This window comes from Trachypithecus francoisi, unplaced genomic scaffold (genome assembly GCF_009764315.1).
Source record: "Trachypithecus francoisi isolate TF-2019V2 unplaced genomic scaffold, Tfra_2.0 Lachesis_group4, whole genome shotgun sequence".
Taxonomy (NCBI): domain Eukaryota; kingdom Metazoa; phylum Chordata; class Mammalia; order Primates; family Cercopithecidae; genus Trachypithecus; species Trachypithecus francoisi.
In genome coordinates this window covers 1,876,539-1,900,538 of record NW_022681469.1, presented here as the reverse complement: position 1 = coordinate 1,900,538, position 24,000 = coordinate 1,876,539, and the positions used below count along the sequence as shown (strand labels likewise).

Genomic DNA, 24,000 nt, shown 5'->3' with positions numbered 1-24,000 from the left:
CTTATGGAGCTGGGCACAGTAGCTCACTCCTGTAATCCCAGCACTTTGGGAGGCCTAGGCGGGTTGGATCACCTGAGGTCAGGAGTTCGAGACTAGCCTGACCAGGATGGTGAAACCCCTGTCTCTACTGAAAAATTAGCTGGGCGTGGTGGCAGGTGCCTGTAATCCCAGCTACTTGGGAGGCTGAGGCAGGAGAATTGCTTGAACCCGAGAGGTGGAGGTTGCAGTGAGCCAAGATCATGCTATTGCACTCCAGTCTGGGAGGCAGAGCGAGACTTCATCTCAAAAAAAAAAAAAAAAAAAAACTTCTGGACAGTATGCACGGGACAGTCATGGAATGATTTAGGAGTGAGCAAAAATAAAGATCTTCTGTTTCTCAGTTTGTAATACCTTTCATGATTGCCATTGGTAACTAGAATCCTAGCTGTAGTGAATATTGAACTAGATTTAGACTGGATTTAAAACTGCTTTGTTTTGGAACTAAACAGTGTGAAAACTGCTGGAAGGACGGGTGGGTCCCTGACAAACAGCGCTTTCCATCCGTGCTGGCTTTGCAGGAGGGCATAGAGATTGTTCAGGATATGCCAGAGCGCTTAAGGAACCTGATGTGCTGTTACTGAAAATAAAAAATATTTTAAGGAATTTCATAGGAGCTCAAAAAAGCATAGTAACAGTTAAGTATTTGGGGACAGTTGAACTACAAGAAGAAGAACGAGTGATGTGCTTGTCTGTTGTGTCAGAAATAACCCAGCACACGGCACTTTGTGTCTCTGGATAAGGTAGGTATGCAGCCATGGCACGTGTGGGAAAGCGGGACAGCGCCCTGTAGTGTTGGAAATCCCACCTCACAACTAGCATTGTGGGATCATAGAGTGCGCTTTTGTTTATGCTATCAGGACGGGTGGCTTCTTTGTTACTAAATGAGAAATTCCGGTAGATACTTTGGACTTCAGGGTTTTATAATTTTCATGAGTGGGTGGGATGAGTCAGTGCAGCAGCCTTGAGACATCCAGGGATGTCTAGAAAGACCAGGAAAATAAAGACAAGTCTTGACCTGGAATTGTTAAACTAGGAAGCAGTTTGCTATAGCTTTGGTACTGCAAAAGTTTAGAACACATTTGGTGGTTCTAGAGTTTGTGGAGTGTTTCATGCAACTCTGGCTGTGAACAGTCTACTCAACATGGTGTTACAGGTAAAATATGTTTGACTCCTAAGGAATCTTTCTGGTGAAAACTGTTTTTGAGGGGGAGGGAGCATTCATTTGTACTTGGGAAGATTACTGTTTTTTTTTTTTTTTTTTTTTTTTGAGACGGAGTTTTGCTCTGTCGCCCAGGCTGGAGTGCAGTGGCCGGATCTCAGCTCACTGCAAGCTCCACCTCCCAGGTTCACGCCATTCTCCTGCCTCAGCCTCCCGAGTAGCTGGGACTACAGGTGCCCGCCACCTCGCCCGGCTAGTTTTTTTTTTTTTTTTTTGTATTTTTTAGTAGAGATGGGGTTTCACCATGTTAGCCAGGATGGTCTCGATCTCCTGACCTCGTGATCCACCCGTCTCGGCCTCCCAAAGTGCTGGGATTACAGGCTTGAGCCACTGCACCCGGCCGATTACTGTTTTTTTAAGTTTTGAGACGGAGTCTTGCTGTGTGCTGTGTCATCCAGACTGGAGTGCAGTGGCGTGATCTTGGCTCACTGTAACCTCTGCCTCCCGGGTTCAAGTGGTTCTCCTGCGTCAGCCTCCTGAGTAGCTGGGATTATAGGTGCCTGCCACCACACTCAGCTAATTTTTGTATTTTTAGTAGAGGTGGGATTTCACCATGTTGTCAGGGCTGGTCTGGAACTTTTGACCTCAAGTGATCTATCCACCTTGTCCTCCCAAAGTGCTGGGATTACAGGCGTGAGCCACTGCGCCTGGCTGAGAAAATTACTTTTATTCTGTTCTTCCATTTAATTTTATTAAGTTACTAATAGAATAAAAAACCTATTTGTTTTCTATTTGCTGTCAAATCTTACACCTTTGATCTTTAAACCCTGTTAAGATTATTCCTAGAGAATTCAGTCTAAGTGTGCATGAGAGCAGCTTTGAAAAGTTAGGAAATGGCTTTGAGCATTGACAGCATCACTCAAGTAAATGATGACTTGGAAGAAGAATAGCATTTGATTTAAATTACAGTTTCTGGTAAAGTCAACCGTCTCTTTACTTTCTGTAGTGTTGAGCGCCTTTGAAAATAGGAAGCTTGAACGCTCCTTAACGGCACATATCTGGTTGTGCACGGCCCCACACGGTCCCAGCCATTCTGGGATATGCGTCTACTGTCTTTGGTTTGTGCTCAATGTCCCTGTTTGAGATTCTTTTTTTTTTTTGAGGCGGAGTCTTGCTCTGTCGCCGGGACTGGAGTGCAGTGGCCGGATCTCAGCTCACTGCAAGCTCCGCCTCCCAGGTTTACGCCATTCTCCTGCCTCAGCCTCCCGAGTAGCTGGGACTACAGGCGCCCGCCACCTCGCCCGGCTAGTTTTTGTATTTTTAGTAGAGACGGGGTTTCACGGTGTTAGCCAGGAGGGTCTCGATCTCCTGACCTCGTGATCCACCCGTCTCGGCCTCCCAAAGTGCTGGGATTACAGGGTTGAGCCACCGCGCCCGGCCCCTGTTTGAGATTCTTAAGTTTTATTTTTAAAGTCTTTAATTTTTAAAAATACTTCAATAGCTTTTGGGGAGGTAGGTGGTTTTTAGTGACGTGAATGCATTATATTAAAGTGTTGAATTCTGAGATGTCAGTGCTGTTGTCGCCTAAGCAGTGTATGTTGTACCCGAACTGTAGTTTTTTAATCGCTGTTTGGCATCCTTTTGTCTGGAAGGCTCAATAATCGGTGTTTTTGTCATCTCCTATTTTCCTATTCCTTGTAGTTCCCCAGCCCCTGTTGGCTTGATTTAATTCAGTGATGGATTATTCTTTATATCTCTATCCTTTATAAAATTTAAGCTTTTTAGACTCCAAAGATTCCAGGCTTGATTTTGGAAACTCAGGGTTTTAAATCATCTGAAAGATGTCAGTCAATCTTGGCATCACGGGTGACTCGCTCTTCCTCTTGGACATCCTCCAGTGAATAGCTTTTAGAAGTGGGTGGAGTTAGTGTCACCATTTGCTAAACTTACCTGTGCACCTGGTGTGCTGAAGTAAATGTTCCTTACAGTGTGGTAACGCTTGAGGAACATTGTGGGATGATTGTCTTTCCAATCCATTTTAATTTCTGTTTATTAATTAAAGCTTTAAAAATGCCTGCTTATCCTGTCTTGATTACCTTCTAGCTATTATTTCTCTTCAGGGAATACTGATCTTGTTTTAACCACTACGGAATGAATTAGAAACATTTTTATTTGCAGAGGATTCAACAGTAATAAATAATTGGCATATTATCTCTGTTATTGATGGGCAGCGGCGTTGAAATTTAGCCATTAGCACGTTCAGTAACAGAATGGAGTCAGATGTTACTATTTCTGGAGGTTTTCAAGCACAAAATTAGTTGATTTGAATACTTGATTTAGTGTGGTCTAGAGGGGGCTGAATTACGTAACCCACTGCTGTTTGTATTTTTAAAGATGAAGGTATGAGATCTTACCCTTTGGGGTCTTGGTTTCAAAGCCTTTGGATATGGTATTCCTAGCTGTTCTAGGGACGTGGGGGGAACCAGATGTAGGCCTTGGTACTAAAGTGTGACCAGTGGTTGAAATGGGGTAGACCGAAGTCTGTCATTTGGCTACGTTATTTCGTCTTCCTGTTTAAAAAGGTGAAAAGACGGAGTGTCACAGCAGCTATTCCTGTGTTAGAAATCTAGACGTCACTGATTTCCAGAGACGGCAGAGTTTATGATTGGGCATCAGAAAGCCTGTCTTGGCTTCTCTGTGCTTTGGTCAGTATTTGCTGACTTTTGTGCAGGGTATCAGTCAGTGTTACCTAACTATTCACTAAGGACTCGACTCTGAGCTTTGTGGCCTGGGTAAGTTGCAGACTCAGGGGTTGAGACCCCTGAATGCGGTTTGCCCTTTTCCCTGTACCCTGATAGGGAGAAGATTCCTGCCCTGGAGCGCAACTCCCACAGGAATGCAGGTCCTGTGAAGGCAGTAATTCTTGTCTGTCTTGCTACTGCTGTGTCCTGGCAGGTGTGCCCTGGAGGCATCCTGCTGCGGAAACCCCGATGGTGGTTGCCGTCCCACAGCCCTTGATTTAGAGACGCCCTGGTCAGAGATGCCCTGGACCGTGGCTGCCTGGAGAGCAGAGCAGGGGCTCACTCCCCGCACCCCCCGCTGCTGTGTGACCTGCGGCCCAGCCTGCTGTTGGAAGCTTGCCATGTGGATCAGAAGGACCTGCGTCTTGGCTTACAAAGATTCTCCACTCCGGGGAGCCCTGCCTAGCAAATGCCTGTGTAGTGTTGATGCCACAGTCTCGTTGGTGCACACTGCAGTTGCTAGCATCGTGTCCTTTTCTGCCCTGTTAGGTTGGTTGGTTTCTTAAACAGGGCAGCACTGTCATCCCATTCCCCCACCTTGTCCTTCCTCTTCCCCCTGGCCAGTTACTGAACTGACTACCGGTTCAGGCACTGGTGGGAAATCACTCCCAGAACTTCCGGAACCATAGAGACTGGAGGTGTTCTGAAGGAGGCTTTGGTGCTGAAACATTGTTGCAGAAATGTGGTGTGGAGCCTCTTTCCTGCCGGTCTCACCCAGGGGGTGTGGTTTGCTTCCCGTGGGGTCAGCGCTGTGCTGGGAGGTCTGAGAGGTGACATTTTCCTCTGTCTTCCCACAGCTGCCCTGAGTTGGCAAGAAGTGCTGTGCCCAAGGACAGGGGCTCGTTGCTAATGGTGTGTGGGGGAGACGTGGCTCCTGAGGCCTGGAGCATTCGTTCATTCCTTTATATTATTTTACATTTTACTTAACTTTTGGACCAGGTCTTCCTCTGTAACCCAGGCTGGAGTACAGTGGTGCAGTCACAGCTCTCTGTAGCCTTGAACTTCTGGGCTCGAGCATTCCTCCCACCTCAGCCCCTAAGCAGTTGGGACTACAGGTGTGTGACGTAACGCCTGGCTAACTTTTTATATTTTTAGTAGAGACAGGGTTTTGCCATGTTGCCCAGGCTGGTCTTGAACTCTTGGGCTCGAACTCTTCACCCCTTGGCCTCCCAGAGTGCTGGGATCACAGGCATGAGCCCCCACTCACGGCCCAGAGCATTTTACACTAAATGTCAGGACATTGCTGGTAGGAACAGCAGTCGGAGCAGAAGCTCGCGGTGTGGTCGTCAGGGAACTGTGGAGTTTGCTGCCTGCATGAGACACGTTTCTTTCTTTCTTTTTTTTTTTGGGCGGAGTCTCGGTCTGTCACCCAGATTGGAGTGCAGTGGCGCCGTCTCAGCTCACTACAAGCTCTGCCTCCTGGGTTCATGCCATTCTCCTGCCTCAGCCTCCTGAGTAGCTAGGGACCACAGGTGCCCACCACCACGCCTGGCTAACTTAAAATGTGTTTTTAGTAGAGACGGGGTTTCACCATGTTAGCCAGGATGGTCTCGATCTCCTGACCTCCTGATCCGCCTGTCTCGGCCTCCCAAAGTGCTGGGATTACAGGCGTGAGCCACCGCGCCCGGCCTGCAAGACACGTTTCTTACATGCATTTCCGCCAAATTGAGAACTTTGCTGCTCGTCAGCTCCAGGCCAAATAACCTCTTACCCAAAACTTCCAGGGCTGCTTTACGTAATGCCAGGCCTCTGAGAAAGTCAAATCCAGAACTCAAACGAGAAACTTTTCCACAAGTCTTTTCAGCCGTATCTTTCAATGTCCATGGGTCAGCGGTCCCTGCACAGATGAATTGGCACTGGACACAGTCTCCCGTGGTGGCTGCCGGGGCCTGAGCCTTCCCTGCCAGTCCCTGACAAGCAGGTAAGACAAGTTCCCCTAGTTGGGGTCTGTGCCCAGCATGAGTGGTCTATCTAGTGAGTGGCTGGGCACAGTTGTCCCCATCCATGGCTGATGTCTGGTGGCAGTTAGCAGCCACTGGGTCTCAGCCCAAGTCTCCTGTGGAGCCTGGCAAAGTGTTGGTGTCCTTTTCCACGTAATTTTAAAGTATTTGTGTAGAGTCTTATGTACTTGTAGGAGCAGTTTGTTAAATTAGGTACCTAGAAGTTGAGCAATTGGCTTGAGAAACGTGTGCATTGAAAATTGGTTAGGTTACCAGGCGGTGTGGCTCGTGCCTGTATTCCCAGTGCTCTAGGAGGCTGAGGTGGGCTGATTACTTTGAGCCCAGGAGTTTAAGACCAGCCTGGGCAACATGGTCAAACCACGTCTTTACAAAAAATAGAAAATTAGCTGGGCTTGGTGTGGCATGCGCTTGTAGTCCCAGCTACTCGGGAGGCTGGGGTGGGAGGATCAGTTGTGCCGGGGATGTAAGGCTGCAGTGAGCCGCGATTGTGCCACTGCAGTCCAGCCTGGGCAACAAGGAGACCCTGTCTCAAAAAAAAAAAAAAAAAAAGTCATAAATGATTTCTCAGAAGGAGTCTTCTCCTATCAACAATGGATTGGGGTCTATGTCGTCACACTTGCTAGTACTGTCAACAATTTCTAAAATTTGCATCTTGGCTATCTAGGGCAAGCATCTTGTGTTACCTGCGTGTGCCTCTTTTTCTGTGGACTTAATCTCCTGATTTTATAGGAGCCCTTTACGTACTAGTTGATTAGTCCTTGGCCTGCTGTGTTGAAAGTGTTTTTTTTGTTTGTTTTTTTTACCTGTTTTCCTTTTGTTCATGTGACTTACTGTGTGGTAGTCTTTTTTTTTTTTTTTTTTTTTTTTGAGACGGAGTCTTGCTCTGCCACCCAGGCTGGAGTGCAGTGGCCGGATCTCAGCTCACTGCAAGCTCCGCCTCCCGGGTTTACGCCATTCTCCTGCCTCAGCCTCCCGAGTAGCTGGACTACAGGCGCCCGCCTCGTTGCCCAGCTAGTTTTTTGTATTTTTTTTTTTTTTTTTTTTTGAGATGGAGTCTCGCTCTGTCGCCCAGGCTGGAGTGTGGTGGCCAGATCTCAGCTCACTGCAAGCTCCGCCTCCCGGGTTCACGCCATTCTCCTGCCTCAGCCTCCGGAGTAGCTGGGACTACAGGTGCCCGCCACCTCGCCCGGCTAGTTTTTTGTATTTTTTAGTAGAGACGGGGTTTCACCATGTTAGCCAGGATGGTCTCGATCTCCTGACCTCGTGATCCACCCGTCTCGGCCTCCCAAAGTGCTGGGATTACAGGCTTGAGCCACCGCGCCCGGCAGTTTTTTGTATTTTTAAGTAGAGACAGGGTTTCACTGTATTAGCCAGGATGGTCTCGATCTCCTGACCTCGTGATCCGCCCGTCTCGGCCTCCCAAAGTGCTGGGATTACAGGCTTGAGCCACCGCGCCTGGCCAGTGTGGTAGTCTTATTTACACAGACGTGTGTGCCTGTTACGAAACTGCCCCATATTTTTATTTTGTACTCGTGTGTGTGTTTACTTTTATTTACTTGGAAAGGTTGTTGTGTGGAAGACAGCCAGCTTTGTCCCAGACTTCTTGCCCGCATTGTCCACCACGTTTCTGCTGGACTCTCATCCCATCTGGTTTCTTGCACCCTGTATGGATGGCAGTGCATCTGGAAACGCAGCTCATTTCCAGCTCGTTTCTAGGCCAGTCTTCGTCATGCTTTCAGATGAAAGGTGCAGTCAGTGCGAGGAACACCCCATGTAGATTTGGGAGAGCGTTTGACACCCGAGAGCCATGTGACAGTGTAATTTTTTTTTCAACGTCCTGTTTTACAGACAGCTGTAAAGTGCTGTCTTAATACGTAGGTGTGCACATTTCTTCAGTGTATCACGACATGAAGCTGGGAATGCCCTGTGTGTTTTCTTTTCTAACTTGTTACGGAAAACCAGGAAGTCGGTACGCCTTACATTGCTTTTTATCTCATCACTTTAGTCTTGGTATTCTGATTTTATTCTATTATTTTTATTTTTTTGCGATGGTGTTTTCTTGTGTCGCCCAGGCTGGAGTGCAGTGGTTTGATCTCGGCTCAGTGTAACCTCTGCCTCCTGGGTTCAAGTGATTCTCCTGCTTCAGCCTCCTAAGTAACTGGGATTACAGGCGCCTGCCACCACCCCTGGCTAATTTTTTTGTATTTTTAGTAGAGATAGTTTCACTATTTTGGTCAGGCTGGTCTCGAACTCCTGACCTCAAGTGATCCGCCCTCCTTGGCCTCCCAGAGTGCTGGGATTACAGGTGTGAGCCACCGCGCCTCGCCTATTCTGATTTTAAAAAAGAATTGGAATATCATATTTTTTACAGTTGGAAAACTCTATAAATTTTCTCATGTTTACTCCCCCTCCCTTTTTTATTTTTTTGAGACAGAGTTTCGCTCTTGTTGCCCAGGCTGGAGTGCAATGGTGCAATCTAGACTCACCACAACCTCCACCTCCCGGGTTCAAGTGATTCTTCTGCCTCAGTCTCCCAAGTAGCTCGGATTACAGGCATGCACCACCATGCCTGGCTTATTTTGTATTTTTAGTAGAGACAGAGTTTCTCCATGTGGGTCAGGCTGGTCTTGAACTCCTGACCTCAGGTGATCCACCTGCCTCGACCTTCCAAAGTGCTGAGATTACAGGCGTGAGCCACTGCGCCCAGCCTATTTTTTTAATTGATATAAGTATTTTTGTCTTGTTTTCCAGCAGGCTGATTGTAGTATTTTACTGTGTGATTATGTTTCTGAGAAAGATTAGTTACTGTGTTTATAACCAAAAATTCCTCTACATGGCACTGTTGGGTTCTCTTATACCTTGATTTTACTTTGGGTTTTAGATTGTGTAGATAGAGGGTGAGGCTCCCGGCCCTGTGATCTTGAGGGTGAGTTGGGAGCCGTCTGTGCCCTGCGTACCCCAACACTAGGTTCAGCTGCCCGTGAAGTCATTTGTTTCTGGCACATTTCCTGGTTACTGATATTTTGTAATCATTAAAAATGTTTTTAAATTGTGGCTGGTAATTGTACGTATTTGTGGGGCGCGTGTGTGCGGTGGATGATGATCAGATTGGGGTGAATGGCAGAGCCACCTCAAACAGTTGATTGCTTTGTGTTGGGAACATTCGGAACCTCTCAGAAAACTTGAGTGATTTCCCAAGCTGTGGTTTGTTGCGGGGTTTTCTTTCCTATCAGTTTGCTGATTTATGTGTTCACGGGACGGGTCCACGCTGTTCTGAGGCCTGTGATCACACGCCTTTCTCATTCTTCATGTTTGTCCGTGTCTGTAAAGGCTTCCGAGTGTTTTCCTGTTGGTTTAGTTTCTCTTTCAGAAGGATAGCTTTCTAATAGAATATCTAATTGTTATCCTAAGTTTTTCTTCCTATTCTTCTGGTTAGTTGTGCTTCTGCAGAATATTTATTTGCAGCATTTTTGTTCATTCATAGGAATTTTAAGAATTGCTTTTAAGTTTGACTTGTAAAAAATTTTTGTTGATTTCTAAGTCGCTTGTTCTTTTACATTTCTATTTTCATTCAAAGCATAACCCAATGGCATCTTTTTTGGAAGGAAGGGTTAGGAAACGGCACATGTTGCCTTGCCAGCTCTGTGAACTTGTGTTCTACTGGGCTTTTTTCTACTTGGTTAAGAAATGCTGCTCCTGTGTATCTACCTTAAAAAAGTTGAAGTCCAGGCATGGTGGCTCACGCCTGTATCCCAGCACTTGGAGTGGCCACGTGGGTGGATCGCTTGGGCCCTGGAGATCAAGGCTACAGTAAGTCGTGATGACGCCACTGCACTCCAGCCTGGGTGATGGAGTGAGACCCTGTCTCAAAAAAAAAAAAAAAATTGAAAATGTGATGTGAATCCATCTAGAACATTTGTGTGAGGTGGCCTCACTTCTTCCTCCTCTGTGGACAGTTTGTCCTTCCTCCGTGATGAATTGTGATTTAAGTTTTAATGATTTGCTTGTCTGCAGCTTTTCTGGGGAGGAACTTTCTTGGTATTAACCCATCATGAGTACATTTCTTAAGGACGTGTGCGATTTCCCTCTTGTGAAGGAGAAGCAACACATCACAAGAGCAGATTTTGTCCCCACCTCTCAGCGGAGCTTAGAACCATACAGAAAGTGGGCCAGGCATGGCGGCTTACGCCTGTAATCCCAGCACTTTGGGAGGCTGAGCCGCGTGGTGGGTGGATTGCTTGAGCTCAGCCTGGGCAACGTGGTGAGAGTCTGTCTCCACAAAGAATAGAAAAAATTAGCCGGGTGTGGGGGTGCGTGCCTCTAGTCCCAGCTACTCAGGAGGCTAAGGTGCGAGGATCACTTGAGCTGGTGGAGATCGAGGCTGCAGTGAGCCAGGATTGTACCACTCGGCACTCCAGCCTGGGCAACAGAGCAAGACCCCATACCCCCGGCCCGCACAAGAAAACCCGCAGAAAGCAGAGTTAGCCGTTTGTCTTCCCCACCTGGTATTACCAGGGCTGGAAGCGTACTTGAGAGCACTACATTTTATGGGCAGCATTTTGGGAGGGGGCTGGGGAGGGTTGGTGATGGGTACATCTGGCCACTTAATGTAGTTAAAGCAATAGCAACTGAATGAAAAGCTTTAACATGAATCCGTCGTTTCCTCTGTTGTTTGACTTTTAACATTAACATATCTAGTTCTGCTTTTGTCTTTCTTTTAAAGAGAAGTGCATGGGAAGCTTCTCTGTTTTTCCTACAGATGTAGGAGCATAGCTTTGGGCTCCTGAGCTCAGGCCTTCTCAGCTCTGATGAGCTTCAGGAGAGGCAGCTGGAGGTTGAATTCTGGGGTGGGCTATGCCTTACGGAAGTCCCTGATGGGAAGACTGAGGAGCTCTGAGAGGAAACTGAATGACTTGTCATTACATTTTTATGTGGAATAAGATTTAGATGTCTTTAAAAAAAATTTTGTGAATATGTGATTCTACAAAAGTCACAACATTCATTCTACCTTTTTTCTTTCTTTTTTTTTTGAGACGGAGTCGTGCTCTGTCAGCCAGGCTGGAGTACAGTGGGGCTATCTCGGCTCACTGCAACCTCTGCCTCCCCAGTAGCTGGGATTACAGGCCTGTGCCACCACACCCGGCTAATTCTTTTTGTATTTTTAGTAGAGACAGTTTCACTGTGTTGGCCAGGCTGGTCTCGAACTTCTGACCTCAAGTGATCCACCTTCCTTGGCCTCCCAAAGTGCTGGGATTACAGGCTTGAGCCACTGTGCCCGGCCTACTTTTTTTTTTTTTTTTTTTTTTTTTGAGACGTAGTCTTACTCTGTCACCCAGGCTGGAGTGCAGTTAAGTGAACTCTGATCACTGCGACCTCTGTCTCCCGGGTTCAAGCGATTCTCATGCCTCAGCCTCCTGAATAGCTGGGACTACCGGTGTGTACCACCACGCCCGGCTAATATTTTGCATTTTTAGTAGAGATGGAGTTTCACCATGTTGCCCGGGCTGGTCTCAAAATCCTGACCTCAGGCAGTCCGCCCGCTTCAGCCTCCCAAAGTGCTGGGATTACATGCGTGAGCCACTGTGCCTGGCCCCATGTTCCTTTTCAAGATTTATTTTAGTGATTAATTATGGTGCCCTTTGTCCATCTTGATAAAAATGGGCAACAGTTAAATCCCTCCAGCGCCACAGCCTAACCAGGGAGTGGGGCAGTCTCAGGGTGACGTGTTTCTTGAGGCTGCTTAGATGCCTAGGGTGCCATTTATAATGAGTTCCTTGAATAAAAACCACACTTAGACTTGATGTAGTGGGCAGCTAGAAACAGGGAACTAAAGACTTCCTCTCTCTGCCTCCAACAAGGCCCAGGCACCCCACCCAGCACCATGCTGTCAGTGTGGGGACAGGCAGCCCAAGGTCGCAGGGAAAGGGGCCCCAGGAGGCCTGGCCCTGTGGGGTGAGGCTGCGGTGCACCCTGGGCCCCTCCTCTGCTCTCAGTGTGTGAGTCCGCTCTCTCTGCTGCCCTCTGGGGTGCTCCGTGGACCGCAGCTGTGTCCATCCTAAAACATGACCAAAGGCTGTCATTTCCAGCTCTCACAGCCCTGGAAACTCTTTGTCAGGGTGTTGTCTATTGTGAGTTCCTGGGAAATGGGCGCAAATCAAAGGGACCCAGCTCTGGGAAGGGAGGCCACAGCGTATGCCCCGAGACTGAGGAACTTCACACAGTTCAAGTCTAAGGGGTTTTTCAGGCATAAACACCCCCTGCCCGCCTCCTTCTCCACATGGGAAGGCTGACGCCACAGTGTGCGTTCGTTGGTTTCCATCTGAAAAGGGTCCCGAACCTGCCACGGGGCATGATGCCAGTGGTAGCTGAATGTGCCTCACTCCAGGTCCTCCTGGAATGATCCTCACACTCAGCCGAGGGATGCTGTCCACACCGCTCTCACCGATGTGGACGTGTGCACGCGGCGTGGACGTGCGTCTGTAGCTACCCCTTGAGAAGTAACCCGCACTGCGTGCCTCCTGGGAAGCTGAGAAGCTGCACTGAGGTGGTAACTCAGCACGTGGCCTCCACTTCACATGAGCATCTGGCTTCTCCTTGAGCCTGTGTTGTGCACCAGCCCCTAGGAGCCACTAAAGAGTCAGACCCAGTCAAGGCCGTCCAGCCAAGGAGGGGGTGGTGTGGGTGAACGGCGTCCTGCAGGTGCTGGGCCAGAACCTCTGTATCGCTGCGGTGGTGGTTGAAGCTCTGACACTAGTGGGAACGCCGACCCCAGCAGGGCTGCTGGAATCTTTTGGCCTTTTGTTGGCCGTGCTTCGTGAGCCTCTTATGCTGGAGGGAATCCAACAGGAGACTTTCCGCCTCATTATCCTCAGCCTTCGCCCGTGCTCTGATTTCCTCCTGTGTCCCCCTGTGTGCTCCCGTGCCACCATCCCTCTCCCAGCTGGACCCTGGGCACGTCCCCGTGCCATCAGCCAGTGCGCTCTTGCAGTAGTTACTTCCAAACCAACCTTCATGTCTTCATTCCCTGGAGCCACCTCTTCATAAGTAGCCATGAAGGGTTAACTGTGGCACCTGTTCTTCCTCCCAGCCTCTGCCCTTCCTTCCTCCTTCTCAATTCAGCTTCCATGTCACAAGCCCATCACGTGGCTGGCAAAAGCGAGTCACTCTCCTGTTTAAAACTGTTCAGGAGCCTGGGCGTGGTGGCCCACGCCTGTAATCCCAGCTACTCGGAAGGCTGAGGCAGAATTACTTGAACTGGGAGGCGGAGTTTGCAGTGAGCTGAGATCACGCCACTGCACTCCAGTCTGGGCAGCAGAGCAAGAGTCTATCTCAAAATAAAACAAACAAAAACCTGTTCAGCCTTCGTAGCTGCTCTGTCCTGTGTTGAAGCCAGGTTCCTAGTGTTACCCCAGCAGACGGGGTCTGACGTTCCAGGGCTGTTCCATGTGCCGTTGTATCTGCGGAGCGCAGACAGCACCGCCTTGCTGCGTTGTTTGAAGTCTGTCCACCACTGAGCTCCCGAGGAGTGAGAGCAGGGTCTTGCTGGGTGTCCCCAGTGCCCGGCACACATTACATGTTTGAGTGAGCCGATCTTCTCATGGGCCCGGCATGTGTTTTTGGTTGTTTGAATAATCTGCAGTGTGTAAGTGGTAGTCCTAATTTGTGTAAGTAGGGACTAACCCCCCAGTCTCTCAAAAAAGTCAGAGAAAGGAGCAGTCTCCCCAGAGGCTCGTGGATTGTGCGTATTTGGGAAAAGTGTGTTTTTATCTGCAGGAGTTTCTTTTCATCTGCCGTGTTATCAGCCAGGCTCCTGTACTCCATTCAGACTCCATTTGGGGAAGAAACTGGAGCCTCCGATAAGATGGCCATGCCCGCGGCAGCTGCGGCACATTCCTCTAATAGCTTCTCAATGATTTCAGTGTGTTTTTGGCTCGGGGGGATGCTGGCAGATCTTGTTTCTGTTTTTAAATTTTATTTAACTGTGGTTACAAAACAGGATGTTTTCCGGTATATTTAGTTCCCCCAATAAAAAGAAACTGGAACCGTTGTAACCAGCCTATATTTTAGTAATTTATAAGGTTTAATATTTAATTCACGCACAGGAAGAAGCAGAAATTATACCCAAACAGTAAATTATCTATGGGCTGTAGAATTAGAAGTGACTTGTTTTTTCTACAACTGATGCGTATTGCCTTTTCAGGACAAATTGCTAAACTAAAATTGTTTAAACAATTAGTGGTAAATTTCCAAAGAAGAGTAATTAATGGTATTACATGGAAAGTTTTAAAAGGCTATATAGAGATTTTAGAAAATGGCTTTCAGAAAGTGGTATTGACTCTAGGAGGGTGAGACTGAATGGCAGTGAATGCCCTTTTTGGTTTTAATTTGGGGAATTTTAGGTTAATTTGTGAGAAAGTTGAGTTTTCTGAAGGATGTTTGTAGAAGTTCCGCTGACAAGTTGTTGAGGGTTCTTCGTGTGAGATCTTGCACAAGTCAGGTTGCTCGACTGGAAGGTTCTGAGCAGCTTTTGCAGGACAGGTCCATGTGGCCCCCACTGTCCCCTGCCCTGTCTGGTGACGCTTATGCCTGGAAGGGAGGCCTTTCCCCGCCTGATGAGTAGGTGCCAGGAAAGTGACCCTGCCCCTGCTTGGTGCTAAAGAACAGCCCTGAGCGCGTGAGGACATTTTGGCCAGTGGTGGTCCACGTAGACTGCGGGGGTTGTGTAAGGTTAGGACGGCATTTTCACTGCGTGTGATCCAGGTTTGCAACCTTGCCATTGAGCTACAGCCGCCTGCAGCGCTCAGTGCTGGGATGGCGGCACAGGTTTGCGGCCTAGCAGCAGTCGGCCAGGCCTGCAGCCTGGGTGTGGAGTGGGCCGTGCCTTCTAGGCCTGAGTGCGGTGACATCATGTAACATACCCCTCTTGCTAAGCTGTGTGTGACTATGTATCTATATCTCTATCTATCTATCTATATTTTTTGGAGATGGAGTCTCGCTCTGTTGCCCAGGCTGGAGTGCAGTGGCACATTTGTGGCTCACTGCAACCTCCACCTCCTGGGTTCAAGCAATTCTCCTGCCTTAGCCTCTGGAGTAGCTGGGATTACAGGTGTGCGCCACCACGCCCGGCTAATTTTTGTATTTTTAGTAGAGATGGGGTTTCACCATGTTGGCCGGTCTCGAACTCCTGACCTCAGGTGATCCACCCGCCTCCGCCTCCCGAAGCGGTGAGATGACAGACGTGAGCCACCACGCCCGGCCTGTATTTTGTCAGGAGAACATCAGCACGAGTTAAGCTTAGGATGCAGGTGTTCAAAGTTTTTGTTTAGTAGGGGAAAATACAGTGTTTTGTATCACCCAGTAAAGCCTTTGTAAAGCCAAAACATGAAGTAGATATTGATCACTAATAAGGCGTAATACAGTTGGTTTTGCCTTTTTTCGGTTTCTTTGTGAGCTGCAGTAACGGGAAGGCGAGTTCTAGGGAAGTCGGAGCATGAGGTGCTGGGATGCCCATGTCCCCGCGCCTTTGTAGACCTGCTCGTGTGTAGGGAAGTCTGAGCACGGGGATGCCTGGGTCCCCGCACCTTTGTGGACACACTCGTGTGTAGGGAAGTCTGAGCACGGGGATGCCTGGGTCCCCGCACCTTTGTGGACACGCTCATGGGTAGTGCGCCATGATGCATGCTCTGCAGCGGGCCTGCTGGTGGAGAGCTTTTGCTGGCACCGAGCTCTTCTCCTCGGTGTGACCATTGGCTCCATCCTGGTTATCCCTCCGTTAGGTGTCATTCGAAAGGCGGATCCTAAACTTGGCAGGAGCTTCTACTGAGAAGGGGCCCTTGAGCCTCGGGTGGGCTGTGTTTAAGTTCTTGGCGCTGGAATTACCTTTGTCTTGCGGCCTCTGTCGCTGGTGGTCTGTGTCTCCTCAGCAGGCTCACCGCCGGGGCTCCTGCGTCAGCCTGGCGCGTGTCAGCTGTGCGTCTGGGATGAAGCCTGAGTGGAAGTCGAGGGTGTGGATGAGGCACACAGGTCCTGAGGCAGGGCGGGAACTGGGGGTGGGCGAGACATGAGTGGGTCATGGAAGGATCTTTCTGGAAGTGAGTGAGTCACTGTGAACCCTGCAGAGGGGCCTAGGCACCAACTTTAGGTCACAAAGGTGTGGAAGGCAGGTGGTGCTGGAGTCCCGACCCTGGCCAGCCGTTGGCTTGTTTCTGTGTGTGGCTGTGACCCTCGACTCTGGATTTCTAGGAAGCCGAAAAGGTTTGATGACCTCTTTCTGTCTTAAAGGGGGAGGTGAGGTAAAACCACTCCTGAGAGGGACTTACCCGCTGTGGCCCCGCCCTGTGCAGAAGCCCTAGGTTTTGATGGTGCCGGCAGCCACGGGCCTCCTCGCCTGTGATTGCTCTGGCCCACCCCAAGCCCCTCACCTCCTGCAGGGCTTACTGTGACCTGGGCGGCTCCTCCTGTATCAAAGTATTGCTGGCAGGCAGAGCTCTTCAGTCGCGTACATGATTTATATAACTTATATTTCTTTCTTTTTTTGAGAAGGAGTTTCATTCCGTTGCCCAGCCTGGAGTGCAACGGTGCCATCTTGGCTCACCGCTACCTCTGCCTCCTGGGTTCAAGCGATTCTCCTGCCTCAACCTCCCGAGTAGCTGGGATTACAGGCATGCGCCACCATGCCCGGCTAATTTTGTATTTTTAGTAGAGACGGGGTTTCTCCATGTTAGTCAGACTGGTCTTGAACTCCTGACCTCCGGTGATCTGCCCGCCTCGGCCTCCCAAAGTGCTGGGATTACAGATGTGAGCCACCACGCTCAACCAACCTAATTTATATTTCTTAAGGAATGGAAAGAACACAGAGACCTGTTCATAGGGTGGATGTAGCAGTTTTTAAAAGCGAATGTAGATTTGAGGTCACGAGGTCTGTGTGTGAGTTTTTGGGGACACGGTTCAGCCTATAACAGGGGAAGTAAATCAGATATAAAAATGTGTCAAGGTGAGTGGAACTAAGGGGAGAGAGCTGTGACGTGAAGCATCACGCAATAAAGAAATTCCTGCCTATCAGAAACAGAGGTGGGAACGGGACCGAGGCGGTGTGAGTATGCCCTGACCTCTGCAGCAGTGGCCCTCCTGCCGCCGTCTCCACGCGCCCTTCCCAGACCTTTTCAGTTCCCCAGCAGCGGGCCGGCGCCCCACCTGCCTTCTCTCTGTTCCAGAGGCGGGCTCTTCCTGGATGTGGACCCTCTCAGAATGGTTGGAAGCCCGGAACCCACAGCCTGCTTATCTTAGCAGAAGCCTTGAGGGCTCCTTTACCCTCGGTCGCTGTGACGGAGGGAGCCTGTCCACTGTGTGGCTTCGGTTCTTCAGGCTGCTGTTGTGTAGAGAGTGGCTCTGCCGTGCTCAGCCTTGAGCTTCGGTTCTTCAGGCTGCTGTTGTGTTGAGAGTGGCTCTGCTGTACTTGGTAACTGGGTTTCATCCTCATTGTATTTTCTGATTTTTCATAGAGATGGGGTCTCCCCATGTTGCCCAGGCTGGTCTCGAACTCCTGGGCCCACGTGATCCTCCCTGCTTGGCCTCCCAGAGTGCAGGGATCCCAGGTGGGGTCCACTCTGGCCTTGTCCTCATTTTAAAGATGAGGGGACAGTGGAAGCACAGGGAATGCACCTCTTCTTCTCTGAGCTGTACCCCTTCCACAGGCACCCATGCTTCTACGGGCACCCGTGCTTCCAAGGGACACACACTGCCCATGCAGTGGCGGGTGCAGCACAGTCCCACTGCTGAGTGGCTTGGCTGCAGCGAGTCCCCCGCCACCTGCCATGCTCTCCTGCTGGCCATGGGGCGGGCATGGGGTGAAGGGGTTGCCTGTGGTGGCCACGGGGCCATGTGTGCTTTGAGTTAGGAGGCATGCCGGCCACAGCACGGGGCAGGCGTGGGGTGAAGGGGCGACCTGTGGTTGCCGCAGGGCCATGTGTGCTTTGAGCTTGGCACTGTCATGCTACTCAGAGCATCCATCTCTATTCAGAGACAGGCATCTCCCGGGCTGGCCAGACTGCTCACACCGCCTCCACCTCCGTAGGCTGAGGGAGCTGGGTCCCAGGGGAGGGTTGTGGGAGTGGCAGGAGAAGTGGCAGTGTGTCTTGGTGGGGGGGTCACTGTTTCTTCCATCCCAGGGGCCTGTGGTGCATGGGTGGCCCCACTTTAAAACAAGGAATATGGAGCCTGTGATTTCTTATTTAAAGGAAGCCACTGTTTGGCACCTGCACTTTTCCAGGTTAGAATCGGGAGCAGTCATCACCTTGGGTCACGGAGCAACTCCACGGACCCCCACTTTCTCCATCCGCCTTCTGGTCTGCCTTCGTACTGTGAACCAGGAGTATCTGAGTCTCAGTCAGCGCAGGAAGTTTATTTTGCCGAGATTGAGGACGTGCCCGTGATACAGCCTCAGGAGGCCCTGACGACAGGTGCCCGAGGTGGTCGGGGCACAGCTTGGTTTTATGCACCTCAGGGGGAGACATGAGGCGTCCCTACACACAAGATGTACGTTCCGGAAAGGTGGGGCAGCTGGAAGTGGGGTTGGGGGCTTCCGGGTCATAGGTGGATAAGACAAATCGTTGCTTTCTGTTGAGTCTCTGATCAGCCTTTCACTGGATACATAATCCACGTGTGTGAGGGGGTGGGGGAAGGGCCACGTGTGCCTTAGTCTGGCTCCTTGAAGCAGCAGGACAGAGGCAGCAGATACGCGTTTGTCTCGGGAGCAGAGGGATGACTGAGATCTGTCCTTTGTCTGCATCTGTGAAGGTAAGCTGTCCACTCACATTGCCAGGGTGAAATCCCACACAACTGCTCTAGGGTAAAGATCTTGAGCCCCACAGGGAATTTCCTTGTGCACAAATTGTGAGGGAGATGTGTGGGTTTTTTTTTTTTTTTTTTTTTTTTTTTGAGACATTGTCTCACTCCTGTTGCCCAGGCTGGAGTCCAGTGGTGCAGTCTCAGCTCGCAGCAGCCTCCGCCTCCTGAGCTCACGTCAAGGGATCCTCCCAGCTCAGCCTCCTGAGTAGCTGGGACTGCAGGCGTCCACCCCTGGGCCCAGCTGTAGCCACCTTCTTTAGGAATGAAATGGGAGGCAGGTGTGTCCGACACAGTTCGCAGCTTGCTTTCTCCCTTTAGCCGAGTGATTTTGGGGTCCCGAGACTCATAGTCCTTTCACAATACCTTGTTTCCCAAATTAGCAACCAAGGAGAGTGGTTATATTTGCCCCGGGGCTTTAGGGGGAAGTGCGGGCCACCCTGTGTGGACTCCCAGCAGAACCAGAGGCTGCTCCAGAGACGGCAGTGCCTTCCTGTCCACCCTGACCCAGGAGCCTCAGTGTCGAGCGAGGGGCACTGGCTGTTTCTTGAGGGTGGGAAGGAACACCTTTCAGCCTACTGTGCAGGGTTTTTTTTTAAGGCAGGATTTCTGTTACCCAGGCAGGAGTGCAGTGGTGCGATCACAGCTCACTGCAGCCTCGAACTCCTAGGCTCAAGCAAGCCTCGCAGCTCAGCCCCCCGAGTAGCTGAGTCTACAGGCGTACACCACTACACCTGGCTAATTTTTTCTCTTTTTTGTAGAGATGGGGTCGCACTATGTTGCCCAGGCTGGTCTCAAACTCTTGGGCCCGAGTGATCTTTAGCCTCCACTTTAGCCTCCCAAAGTGCTGGGACGACAGGTGTGAGCTGACACTTCCAGCCCTACTGTGCAGTTTTGTTTTTTCGTTTTCTTTTTTGAGACAAAGTCTTAATCTGTCACTTAGGCTGGAGTGCAGTGGTGCAATCACAGCTCACTGCAGCCTTGAATCCCCTGGACTCAAGTAATTCTCCCACCTCAGCCTCCAGAGTGGCTGGGACTGTAGGCCTGCAACAGCACACTGGGCTAATTTTTGTATTTTTTGTTTTTTTTGATAGAGATGGGGTCTGTCTTTTTTTGATAAGGAGTCTCGCTCTGTTGCCCAGCCTGGAGTGCAGTGGTGCAATCTCGGCTCACTGCAACCTCTGCCTCTCAGGCTCAAATGATTCTCATGCCTCAGCCTCCTGAGTACCTGGGACTACAGGCACATGCCACCACACCCGGCTAATTTTTACATTTTTAGTAGAGACAGGGTCATGTTGCCCAGACTGGTCTCAAACTTCTGACCTCAAGTGATCCGCCCGCCTCGGCCTCTCAAAGTGCTGGGATGACAGGCGTGAGCCACTGCGCCAGCCTGTGCAGTGTTTTTAAAAGGATTGGTGTAACAGATACTTGTGTGAACACATTGATGTGGTCTGGGCCCTTCCCCGCACGAGAGGACTGGTGGAATCCTCAGAACTGCAGGCATGTCGAGTGCCGGAAGCAGGGTCTTTGGGTCACCGACAGGCCAGGCTTCCAGGTCCTCCTGCACGTGGGACGCGGCGATGGGAGAGATAAGAGGGTGGTGTGGCGGGGACATCCTGAATCCCACAAGGACGTGTTGTGCGATAGCTGCGTGAGCTCTAGCAGGATGTTCGAGAGAATGTCCTGGGGGCTCTTTGCCGTGGGAGAGGGTGTTGCTGTGGGAAGTGTGCTGAGTTGTGTGTTCCTCGGCCCTCCGCGTGGCACCTGCTTCCAGGCTGTGCATGAGGCTGGCTTGTCCCATCCTGGGATGCTGGCAGGAGTGCGGGTCTGTGCATTCCCACATCTTGTGAGGCACATTTTTCAGCATCAGCAGCCCCAGCTCCTTCCTCCTCGTGGTCCTTCCTCGTTGTGAGTGGGAGGCGGATGGGCCGGGGTGCAGGGTTTCTAAGAACACCTGCCTTACTCTCTGTAGGGGTCCCAGGGTTCACGCGGCGGCCCTGTCAGCCCTGAACACGGAGAGCCACTGCCTGTGAGGCCCTGGGGGCATTTCTGGAGAGCCTGTCATGGCATGGAGCTCACCATGCAGTCTCCTGGGACCTTGACAGACTGCACCAGGCTGCATCCTGCGCCAATTAAACCCGAACCTCAGGGCTGATCCCATTGTGGCCAGGAGGGAGATCGGAAAATGCTGGGCCTGGGAGGGACTGGGAGGCCGAGTCCAAGGCAAGGGCCGTGGGGCGGTGCTTGTTCCGGTTCTCCTGCAGCCGGTCTGTCCGTCCTGCCTGCCGTGACTGCCCTCCAGCCACTTTCTCTTTTTTATTTTTTCTTGCTGGAAAGCTGTAGGAGGCCGTGGGGTGGGAAAGCTCCATCCACAGTGTAGGTTAGAACCTTGGAAGCAGTGGCTTCACCTGCCAGTGAGGTGGGGAACAGAGTCTCCAGCAGTGCCAGCATGTAGCTGGGGCGGCTGCAGCAGGAGGACGCCCAGAGCCTTGGCTCTGAACAGATAGAACCATCGAGGCCGAGTTGGGTAGTCCTATTCAGACCAACTGTGTGTCCCTTTTGTCAGAGAGCTGATGACCCCTGCTGGCACATCTGCGTCCCAGCCGGGAGGCGGCCGCTCCCTGTCCCTGCCAGCAGTGCACCGTGCCCACGGGAGGCTCAGGGTGGGGGTTTGGAGCAGCAGCGCGCTGTGTGACTCCCCAGGTGATAAGGAGATCCTCATCTCCACCTTCGTCTTCTTTCCTCAAGTCACTTTTCCTGGCACCTCACTAGCCATGAGGTTTCATGGGAACCTTGGGGAGTCCTTTGTGTGCTTGGCCTGGGGACACAGACCCTTGGGGAGTCCCTTGTGTGATTGGCCTGGAGACACAGAACTGTGTCCGACCGCTGGGGCCAGAAGGGTTTACCGAGAGACCAGACCTGAGCAGCTGCTGTCTACCTGCCACGTGTGCCAACCCCAGCCCTCCTCCAAAGTGAGTCCGGGGAGGGAGGCTTCTGGGTGTTGCCGGGACCTGGCAGGGGGCGGAGCGGCTGAGCTGTGCAGGAGAGGATAGGGATGCAGGCGTATCCGCAGGAGCCAGGCTGCCCTGTGGCTGTGGCTGTGGAGCCTGCACCTTTCTCCCCCAGTCACTCCAGGGCTGCTCAGAGCCCGCAGCTGGCCAGCTCAGCAGCACGGGGTTAGGAGTGCAGCATCCATGCCTTCCCAGTGGCCTCAGCCTCTGAGGAGATGATGCAGGGAGCTTTGGATGCTGCAGGTGTCTTCAATACTCATTTTCAAACTATCAGTCTTAAGTCTCAGTGGGGCCTTTTTCTAAACAGACGGTAAAAGCAGAACCTCTCCCAGAGCAGCTCCGAAGGAGGAGGCCAGACCTTGAGGGCGGGAAGCCCTGGCTGAGGCTGGCCCCGAAGCCTGGCCCCCAGGCAATGCGATGGCAGCCCCAGGTGACCCACAGCGCTCTGAAAACGGGTCCTTGGACACCCACCCAGGGTGTGTTTTCACCTGCGGACCAGGGGTGCGGGGGACAGCTGGGAGGCGGGGGTTCCCAACTGCAACTGAGCTGGAAGTGCGTAATTTCAAGTGGCAGCGAGACTGGGCTTCCCAGAGCCAGGATGAGCCAGGATGTGTGGGGTTACCCTGCCCCCATTGTCCCTCCCCATGGAGTGGGGCGGGTGAGCAGCTCACGCTTGGCTCTGAAGCTCCCGGGCATTGGGGTGTGTGGCTGGGCCAGGCAGTGTGTGGCTCTTCTGGTGGCAGTCAGAGAACTCATGCTGCATCACTGCCTGGGGAAGACTTCACAGCTATGGATATTTAGGGTCCAGTTCAGTGTGTCACACACCAGAAACTTTAAATTTTTTTCTCAAATGTTCTACATTAGTTGGCAAAGTATAATCTTCAAAGTCATGGCGGAGTATTGGGTGTAATCCTCCTGGAGACAGGAACGGGCTTGGCACCGGCAGCTTCCGGTTGGCCCTTTGCTGCTGTGTGTGTGGGTCCCCTCGTCTCTCCTCTCTCCCTCCAAGGTGGGACGTGGTACCCTGGGAGCACCTGTGCTGAGTCTCTCCTTGGTGTCCAAGGGGCTGGGACGGCCCAGGGTCCACAGGTGTCACCGGGGCAGCCTGCTGATGCTTCTCGGCGATGTGGCCCGTTTGAGTTTCAGTGTCAGATCTGGAAGCCATGTTGCTATACAACAGCAAGTTCGCAGCACTGTTTCCATGTGTCCCGCTCTCCTGCCAGGGTCCAGGCAGCTGGGAAAACAGAAAACCAGAAGCTGCATCCTGGGTGTCCCTGTCCCAGAGCCCTCCTCACTCCCAGCCTGCAACTGGGGCCTGGTCAGGGGACCCTGGCATGTTTCCTCCTGCCGCGGGCACACTCAGGAAGTGCTGTGTGTGCATGACGCCCGCGGGCACGGCCTGTGTGCTGGGTGCTGTTTTCCTTCACTCATGTCATAGAATCGCAGACAGCAGCCCTGCCACCTGTTTGTTCTGCCCATGAGCACACGGAGTTCCCAAGGGGAGAACTGGCCCCGGGCTAGGTGACCCCTCTCAGCTCAGCAGTTCGGTGTGATGCTGAGACGTGTGTGTTCTCCTGGTGCAGCCATCTCAGCAGGGACCCTGGGTCCCCTGGCAGGACGTGCGGGCCTGTGTTGACAATGGGTGTCATAGGTGAAACCTCACAGCCTCATTTATGGTGCATGGTTAATGGTCCCAAAAATCACGTTTCTGTGTTCAAAGTGTGGGGACATAGGATGGGGATAGAAGGTGACATCTGAGATCTGAGGCCTGCGCCTCCTCTTGGGTTTGTTGAGTTCCAGAAACGACTGAGCCCTGTGGGCGCCGTGCTGCAGCTTTAGGATTTTGTGAGGCCTGCCCTCCCCTCTGGGGACACACAGGCCCCAGGTTGCGAGTTGCCCAGGTCTTGGTATTCCTTGGAGATGAATTCTGCACTCGTGTGAGGGTCTTCCTTAGGCGAGCATCACCATCGTGGTCTCCAAGGACCAGAGCCTGGCCTGAGGGGACAGCCTGAGAGCAGGTTCCTTCCTGACCTCAGAGCCAGTTCTCTCCGTTGTGGGTGAGTCACATTTGAGCTCCTGGGGCGGGCCCTGGGCCTGGCACTCAGCACTGGAAGTGGCGTGTTTAATTGGAGAAGCTCCTGAATGTCCGTCGATCTCTCAGTCCATTGCGTTTCAGGCGCATTTCA

General features: G+C 51.5%; 1 protein-coding gene across 5 annotated transcripts in view; it reads left to right on the top strand.

Moving 5' to 3' along the window:
* The window catches only part of DNAJB6 (DnaJ heat shock protein family (Hsp40) member B6), an 86,837-nt gene that overhangs the window by 52,694 nt on the left and 10,143 nt on the right, over positions 1-24,000 (top strand). The window lies entirely within an intron of this gene.